The sequence below is a fragment of the Aedes albopictus genome, chromosome 1 (assembly GCF_035046485.1).
Source record: "Aedes albopictus strain Foshan chromosome 1, AalbF5, whole genome shotgun sequence".
In the NCBI taxonomy this organism is placed as follows: domain Eukaryota; kingdom Metazoa; phylum Arthropoda; class Insecta; order Diptera; family Culicidae; genus Aedes; species Aedes albopictus.
Window position 1 is genome coordinate 39,470,674 of NC_085136.1, and position 9,210 is coordinate 39,479,883.

A 9,210-nucleotide genomic window follows, 5' to 3' on the forward strand; every position below is an offset into this window, starting at 1 on the left:
ATTGTGCTCGATGATTGGGGTTTACCGGGATTGTTTGGGTCATCATTTGTTATATTTCCGGTTAGAAAAAGCTAGATGGACATGGAGGCTTGATCTGAAGCAATGTTTGGATTCATTTGACAACTATAGAGGTAAGTTTGCCAAAACAAAAATATTTCGATCTTATGGGATTCAAACCCACGACTACTGCATGCAAGTTTGGTAAACAAAGCCTCAAGACCAGCTACACTTTAAACGATATGGTAAGCGTGTCCCGAGCAGAAGAGAATAGCAACAGAACAATAAAATATGTTATTTTGACATAATAACTGCATAATGGAATCAGTTATTTTTATGTTATTAACATATCTCATTATGTTACAAACTTGTCTGTCATAAGCGGCAAAATAACAAAAATCATAACAAAAAATATTCCTGGTAGACCAATTTAATAACATGTTTTGTTAGTTCCCATAACATTTTAATAACAATGAATCTTGCAGTGAATTTGAGAACTTGTTATTGTTGTGTTATAGTTCATCTATGTTTGTATATTTTCAATAGTAGAGTAATAATAAAACTTAGTCTACAACAAAGCATATTATTGAAATGTTATTTAGTGAATAAATTGATCATATCAAAATAAGATTGCCCAACAAAACAAGTTATAAAAACTTATACTTTAATAAGTTAATAATTACAAATTATGAAATAAATACAGGCTGTGTGATTCTGTTGTTATAAATTTGATATTCTCCTATGTTCGGGGTACACTACATTTTTTTGCTAGTATTTAGCAAACTATGCTGATTTTTTTGTGCTGATTGCATTCAGTAATACGAATTACTGAGTATCTGCAAATGGTTTTCAACTTGTTGAACCATCCAACAATTTACGTACAGGTATTCGGAACTACTTGCTGAGAACGACGGGTTCGATTCCCGGTCGGTCCAGAAGCTTTCAGTAATGGACATTTTCTTGACCTTGAACATTGAATATCTTTGTGCCTGCCACACAAAATACACATGCAAAATGATCATTGGCAGAACAGCTCAAAATTGGCTATCGGAAAATTATACCTTTTGCTAGAACTTTTATAACTTTTTGAAGAATGGCCCGATCCTTCCCAAATTTTGACCACTGATACACAACTAGTTGATGAACTTACAGTAAAAATTTCAGAATATTTGATGCCCTTTTCGAAAAGCTACAGCGATTTGAACATTTCTTAAAAAGTGAAAATTTTACCTGTCCCAGTTATTTTGAGTATCCCCTGTAGCTGAGTAGCAGGCTATGTCCAAGAAAAAAAAGAAGATACAGTCATAAAGAAATTACCAAAGGCTTTTTCACTTAGTAATTTCTAAGAAAATTTGAGGCAGTTCCTCAAAATTCCCGAAATAAATCTAGAAATTTCAACTACAATTTCTTTAGGAATTCTTCTTTCTTGACCATCAGAAAGTTTATCAAGATTTTTCTCGGCAATAATTTCAAAAATTTATCGGACCTAAGTGAAATGTTTGCATTTCTTTACAATTTCTGTATTAACCTCCGGTAGATTTTTCCTTCCTTCCCTGGCATTATTTTTTGAATTTTCGTCCTTGAAATTCCTCTGGAAATATTTTTAATAATCCTCTGAAACTTCTTCTGGAACTGATTCGCAAATTTCTTCGGGAATTTTCTTTGCCTTCAACAATTTCCACATTTCATTCTCCTTTTTTCATTAAAGATTCTTGCGGCAATTTCTTAAGGAACTACTGTGGTAACATCTAAAACTTTTGTTTTGAAAATATTTACAGAGGATTTTTTTAAGAAATTGCACCAGAGATTATCAAAGGAGTTGCAAGATTTCATAATTCCAATAAAAAAATGTAAAAATAAAGTATCAGAAAATCTTTTGGAAAAACCAGAGAAATACCTAATGAAATTCTAACTGAAATATCTGAAGAACTTACTTGAGGAACTCGAGAAAAAAATGTGCTTTTTTTTCAAAGTTTCTTCTGACAATTCTTGAAAAATTCTTCTAGATGTTTGCATGAGAACACATGTGACAATTCGTTCAAGATTTCCTTTGAAAACTTCCAGCAAACTCCTCAGGCATTACTTCTGAGATTCTCTTAGAAGCTCCTTTAAAATGTTCGTTTTTTTTTATTCAGTTTGCATTTTTTTTAAGGAAGAATGCTTGATTGGAGAAGCTCTCCAGACGAATTTCTAAGGAAGAACTCTCCAGAGGAAATTTTTAGACGAATTTCTAAAGGAGTTGTCGCATTCATAATTCCTTAGAAATGGCTCTGATTTCGTTACAGAATTACTAGTGTAATTTTCGGGAGAGTTACAGAACAAAATTCCAGATTTTTTTTTACAAAGTTCACCAGGATAATTACACGTGGAAATGCTGGAAGAATTTCTAAAGAAATTGCAGAAGGAATACTTAAGAAGTTTCTAAGGAAACCCTGAAAAAGTTATCGAGATCTGTAAAATATATTTCCTAAAAAATGATTTGAAAAAGCTGCCGAAATCATTGAAAAAAACAGCGAATTTCTGAAATTCCCAGAAGCATTTCCAAAGAAATTGTTGGAGGGATTGAAAACATTCCAGGAGAGATACCAAGATGCATATTTTCAAAGCAATTAAATAAATTTTCATAGGAATTACTTGAGAAATTACCGTAGAAATTCTTTTAGAAAACAATCCCAGAAAGTAACGGAAGCATTCCTATAGGAATTGTTCAAGAAATTTCCAGTTATATCCTATAAGTATTGACACACAAGCTTTTGAAAAACTTATTAGGAGAAGAATGTCTTAAGAAGTTGCAGAAGGAATTCTCAAAAGAGTTTACAAAAAAAAGGAAAAAAATGTTTCCTAACTGTATTGTTGCAGATATTTTTAAGGAGATTGCCTGAGGAATTCCAAAGAAATTTCCTGAAGAAAAGTATGAAAAAAGACCGGAAATTTTCTAAAAAAAAATGGTTCCCAATAAAATTTCTTAATTAACGCTAGAGTAACTCCCGAAATAGTTTTCGCAGGCATTACCGAAGACTTTGTGAATTTTTGGAATTTCAAAATTGAAACTGAGTCGACAAAGAAATTCTCGGCGAAATTATTCTACGAATATCTAAAGAAAGGATCTAATTTCAAGTTTCTCTTGAAACTCGGGAAATTTATGATAGAATTGTTGGAGAATTAAAAAAAAAAACTTTTGAAAGAATTTTCGGAGGAAATCCTGAAAAAATTTGCTAGACTGCAGGAAATCATAGAAAAAAAAAACCAGGAGCAATATCAGGTATCAGAAGGCCGGCTCCAGAGGCACGTTATCCTCCATTTGGGACATTTGTGCCATCGCCAAAATAACAGCCTATTTCATCATCTACCTGAGGGAAAAGGAAGGAAAAAGGATTTGGATGGGGATAGGGACAGGTAGGGAAATAGGAAAAATACCCTGAAAGAGGGTACTAACGCACAAGCGTACCGGAAGAGAGCCTATAGCTCTTTACCACAGCGGGTTAAGAACAACAGAATATCCTGAAGATTCAGGTTTCTGAAGTCAGTTTCACTTAATAAGTGTTTACCGAATACTCGGAAACGCAGTTGCGCGAAAACTGGACAGTTACATATCAAATGATACGAAGTTCCATAATCGGATTCACAGCTATCACAGGCAAATGAATCAGCTTGCTGAATATTCGCCATGTGATAGCTGAGTCGGCAGTGGCCAGTCAATGCTTTGACTAGCATGCTGCAATTCTGCTTAGACAGATTAGTTGGATACTTCGCCACCCGTAGAGATGGCTCAGCACTATACAATTTGGTTTGACGACATGACTCCAAACTATTCCAATATTGTCTGTGTTGAGTGACAGCCCAGGTGTGAATCTGAAGCTTAATCCAACACTTCGATATCGGAATAGCTGGCTCAGGGCCAATGAAGTCATGTGATGCTCCAGAGCGAGCTAACTCATCAGCCAATTCATTTCCAGCGATGGAAGAATGACCAGGTACCCATAGAAGGTGAACAGCGTTTGCTGAATTCAACTCCTCGATTTGAGTTCGACAAGCAATAACTATCTTCGACCTGGAGTTGGCCGAAGCAAGTGCTTTAATAGCAGCCTGGCTATCTGAACAGAAGTATATTACTTTGCCCATTACGTGCTGCTGAAGTGCTGATTGCACTCCGCACATAAGAGCAAAGATTTCGGCCTGAAAAACGGTACAGTGTCTACCAAGTGAATAAGACTGATACAGCCTTAGCTCACGAGAATAAACACCAGCACCTGCTCGACCTTCGAGAAGGGAGCCATCAGTGTAACATACGATGCCGTCTGAAATACTTCTTTCCAGATAACCAGATGTCCACTCTTCCCGGGAAGGGAATTTCGTGGAAAATGTCCTATATGGAAAATTACAAGCAATTGTAAGATCACTTGGAGCAAGGACAATTTTGTCCCAATTCACCAAAAGTGAAAACAACGAGGTGTGTGTTGATGTGCGGTTCACAGGAGTTTCCTCTAGTAGACCGAGTACCCGTAACCGGTAAGTGCAAGTAAGGGCTTCTTGTTTGAGATGAATGTGTAGTGGGGCAACGTCAAAGAGAACTTCTAGCGCTGCCGTAGGAGTTGAAGAGAACGCTCCAGACATCGCCATTAAGCACATCCTTTGGAGATGGCCTAATTTTGATTGGACCGTTCTCACTTCACCCTTTTGCCACCACACAAGACATCCATAAGCCAATATTGGCCGAACCACAGTTGTGTAAATCCATTTGATATACTTGGGTTTTAGACCCCAAGTTGTACCAAAAGTACGCCGGCATTGCCCGAAGGCCATACAAGCTTTCTTGGTTCTGAACTCAGTGTGAGGTGTCCAGGAAAGCTTGGAATCAAGAATGACTCCAACGTACTTTACCTGTTCAGTCACATCGATTTCAGAATCAAAGAGACGCAAAGGTCGAACGCCATTACGGTTTCGCCTTTCCGTGAAAAGAACAATAGATGTTTTACTCGGATTAACCGAAAGGCCATATTGGCGACACCAACCCTCAACTACCTGAAGGGCGTTTTGCATCAGGTCGAAAAGGGTGCTGATGCACATACCAACTAACAATGTTAGGTAGTCGTCGGCAAAACCATAAGTAGGAAAACCGCTATTATTGAGTTGCCTCAATAGCGTATCTGCTACGAGATTCAAAAGCGGTGATAAGACTCCCCCTTGGGGGCATCCACAAACACTCAATTTCCTAATCCCTGCTAGACGCAATGTCGAGAAGAGATATCGGTTTTTGAGCATTTGGTGAATCCAATTGGAAATCATTGGAGATATACCATGACTCCATGCGGCTTCCAATATGGCATCGAAAGGCACGTTGTCAAAGGCACCCTCGATATCTAAGAAAACACCCAAACAAGATTGCTTTTGAGCGAATGCTTTCTCGATATCGTAAACAACCTTGTGTAAAAGAGTCACAGTGGACTTACCAGATTGGTAGGCATGTTGGTTCACATGAAGAGGCACGTTGGCCAGATGAACATCACGGATATGATGATCCACAATGCGTTCTAAGCATTTCAGAAGAAAAGAGGTCAAACTGATAGGTCTGAAACTCTTTGCTTCTTCATACGACGCACGACCCACTTTCGGAATAAACTTTACAGTAATATCCCTCCAGGATTTGGGAATATACCCTGTAGCAAAACTGCAAACAAGTAGTTTTTTCAAAACATGTTAGAAATAATCAAATCCCTTCTGAAGCAAAATAGGATAAATCCCATCTGCCCCAGGAGATTTGAAAGGAGCAAAGCTATTAAGAGCCTACTCAATCGATTCTATAGTTACAATACTCCGAGCCGAAGCTAAAGAATCATAACTACAAGAAAAGACATCAGGATCATCCGAAGATGTAATATCCACACATCCAGGGAAGTGTGTGCTGAATAAGCATTCCAGAACTTCCTCATCAGAGGAAGTCAGATCGCCATTTGGCAAACGAAGTTCGTTCACCCGGAAATCCTTAGATTTCGCAAGGATTTTGTTTAACCGACTGACTTCACTCAAGCTGGAAACATTTGTACAAAGGTTTTTCCAGCCGGATCGTTCAGCAGACCGGAGAGCTTTCCTGTAGGCCTTGCGAGCCGACCTGAAAGCCTCCGAACCAGCCGAACGTCGTCTGTTCCAACTCTTTCTACATTGTTTCCTGAGTTTCGCCAGATCAGAGTTCCACCAAGGGGTTCCTCTTGTGATCTTCACAGACCGTAGAGGGCATGCTTCTTCAAAAGCTTCCATGATGAAGGTCGTTGTAGTATCAACGGCATCATCTAATTCACTTGGAGTGTCAATGGATGGTGAATATCCATGAAATTTGGCTGCAACCAAATCAGTATAAAGACCCCAGTTTGTTGACCGAGGATTCCTGAAACGCAATGTTTGCGAAGTAACATTTAAATGTTCAAAAAAGATATAGCGATGGTCAGATAAAGATTCTTCATCTGACACATGCCAATTGGTCAGCTCGTGACTAATTCTGCTAGAGCAAAGCGTTATATCTAACACTTCCTCTCTAGCAGATACCATGAAGGTTGGGCGGTTGCCTATGTTAAGTCATGCAAGATCTGTACTACTTAAGTACTCCATCAAACTGGAGCCTCTCAAGTTAATGTCTGAGCTGCCCCAGATGATATGGTGAGCATTAGCATCACTGCCAACAATTAGCGGAAGGCCTTTTGAAGTGCAGTATGCGATGACTTGTTTGAAAGCATCCGTAGGGGATGGTTCATCATGTGGTAAATACACAGAACAATAGACGTATTTCCTGTTGAGGTTTCCAACAGATACATCAATTGTGATAGCACATACATCTCTGGTGGTTAGTTCAGAGATGAGTGTAGCAACTATTGCGTTGTTGACAAGCACACAGGCTCGAGGCATGACACGCGAGTTTGCCATTTCATGTTTACTAAAAGTGACAAACACCGGGTTCACAAGGTTTCCTAGATAGAAATTTCCCTTACGAAAGTAAGGTTCTTATACCAAGGCCACTTGGGCTGTACCATTTTGCATAAGTCTGCAAAGATTGATCGTTGCTGTTCTTTTATGCTGAAGATTGATCTGAGCTATCCTAACCGTAGCCACTACCCAAACTAGGTAAGATTAAACTCTTCGCAACAGCAGCACAACAAAGAACAGCAACAATAAAACCAAATCGGTATCGATTGGAAAACGCCAAAGGCGAGGATACACAGAATACACTGTGTAAATCGCATAATGCGAAACCATATAGGTGAAAATTTAAACTAATTAACAACATCTTCATAATCCCGCCCTTATTTAGCCTCAAGTGAGACTAAAGAAGGGCAGCTGATTGTCTCGGAGAAACACAAGGTCCACTGTACCATTGCTCCGGTTAGCGCAGTAAGGGCTACATACTGTGGAGGGCGCCCTGGTACTCCACAAGCTCCGTTAGCGGTTAGGTTTTTATTAGACCCCCCTAGCCATTCATTCCTAGGCACGGTAAGCATAAAGCCGCATCACACCATGAATTAGGGGTCACCTGTTGGTGGATTCTTACCACCGGAACAGGCGGTCCGTAGTGTTATTCTTAGCCAATTGAGACAATCGCTACCGACACTACACAGCTATCTAGGCTGATCGAGAAAAGAAGTTAATAAAGAAAAGATCTAATTTCAAGTTTCTCTTGAAACTCGGGAAATTTATGATAGAATTGTTGGAGAATTAAAAAAAAAACTTTTGAAAGAATTTTCGGAGGAAATCCTGAAAAAAGTTGCTAGACCGCAGGAAATCATAGAAAAAAAACCAGGAGCAATATTAAAACAGTTACTGAAAAAACAATCCGAAATAAAAATATGAAGAATTATAAAAAAATCGCCTGACTATTTTTCGAAGAAACTGTCCTAAATAAATAAATAAAGGCAGCCCCGAATAGGTTGCCCCACGATTTTTTATCTAGAATTAACATGAGCAACCGCTAAATCAACTTCAGGAGAAATTGTTGAATGGTTTGTTTTAATAGATTAAAGATATTTCTGCCATGAAAAAAATCGGAATTAGTTACCCAAGGTTACATTTTACCCCTATTCTGGTACGCCCTCAATGAGACTTTCAGGATTTAAAAAAAAAACTGGATTGTTCACCGAAAAAAGATTATCGCAGGATTTATAAGAATGCTTTTAGCAAGAATTTTTCCAAAGATTCGCCATAGTATCCCTTCACATTCAGAATACATCCCTATCCATTTATTACTTTGAACATTTCCTCAGAGATTCTTTCAGGAAATTCCTTAGAAATTATGCTGGAACTTTTTCAGGAGTTTCTCAAGAAATTTCTCAAAAGACTCATTTTGAAACTGACTCACGTGTTTCTTCAGAAATCCGAATCGAAATTCCTCTTGGGATTCCATTATGGAAATTATTTCAAAGATTGCTGCATAAGTTTATGCTTGTTCATTTCCGTATGATTTTATTCTTATAATAAAGCGGGAATTTCTAAAAAGATCAGATTTTTCCAGGTGTTTTCCTTGGGATTTTTCCGAAAATTCTTCTACAATTTCTCAAGAAATTCTTGCATGAATTTCTCCAAGATTTTTTTTGAAATTGTTACTTGAATTTCTCCAGAGATTTGTTCAGGTATTGCTCCATTTATTTGGGGATTTTATCGGAAATTTGGAAAATACTCTAAACTTTTTAAGAGCATTCTTCTTGAAATTCCTCCACAGGCTTCTCCAATAGTCCTTCAGGCATTCTTCCAGACACTGCTGTTTGTTGCTGCAGGGTTTCCTTCAAAAAATATCTCCAGGTAGTAGTTGAGGGATTTTCTCCAGGAGTTCGTCCAAGGATCTCTGAAGATAATCCAGCATAGATCCCTCAAATACTTAAAAAAAAATTATTCAAAAAAAAAAATAAGTCATTTTATAATGGACGTTCATTCAGAAATACCTCAAGCGTTTTTTTAAGGAATCCCTCGAGAAATTTCTCAAGTATTTATTTTCCTTGGAATAACTTGTGTAGTTCCCCATGACGTATATCATGATTTTTTTTCTGAAAATTTATTAAATGTGTTTGTTCAGGTATTCGCTTAGGTGCAGGGATGGGAACACTCACTTGCAAAGAGTTACACTCACTTGATATATTCTCAGCTCAGAAGCGTGCAATCAAGAAACGATGCATGGACGACTTTTGCCTTGTGATTTTATCAAAAACTTTTCCGATCAGAGTAGGAGTCGCACAC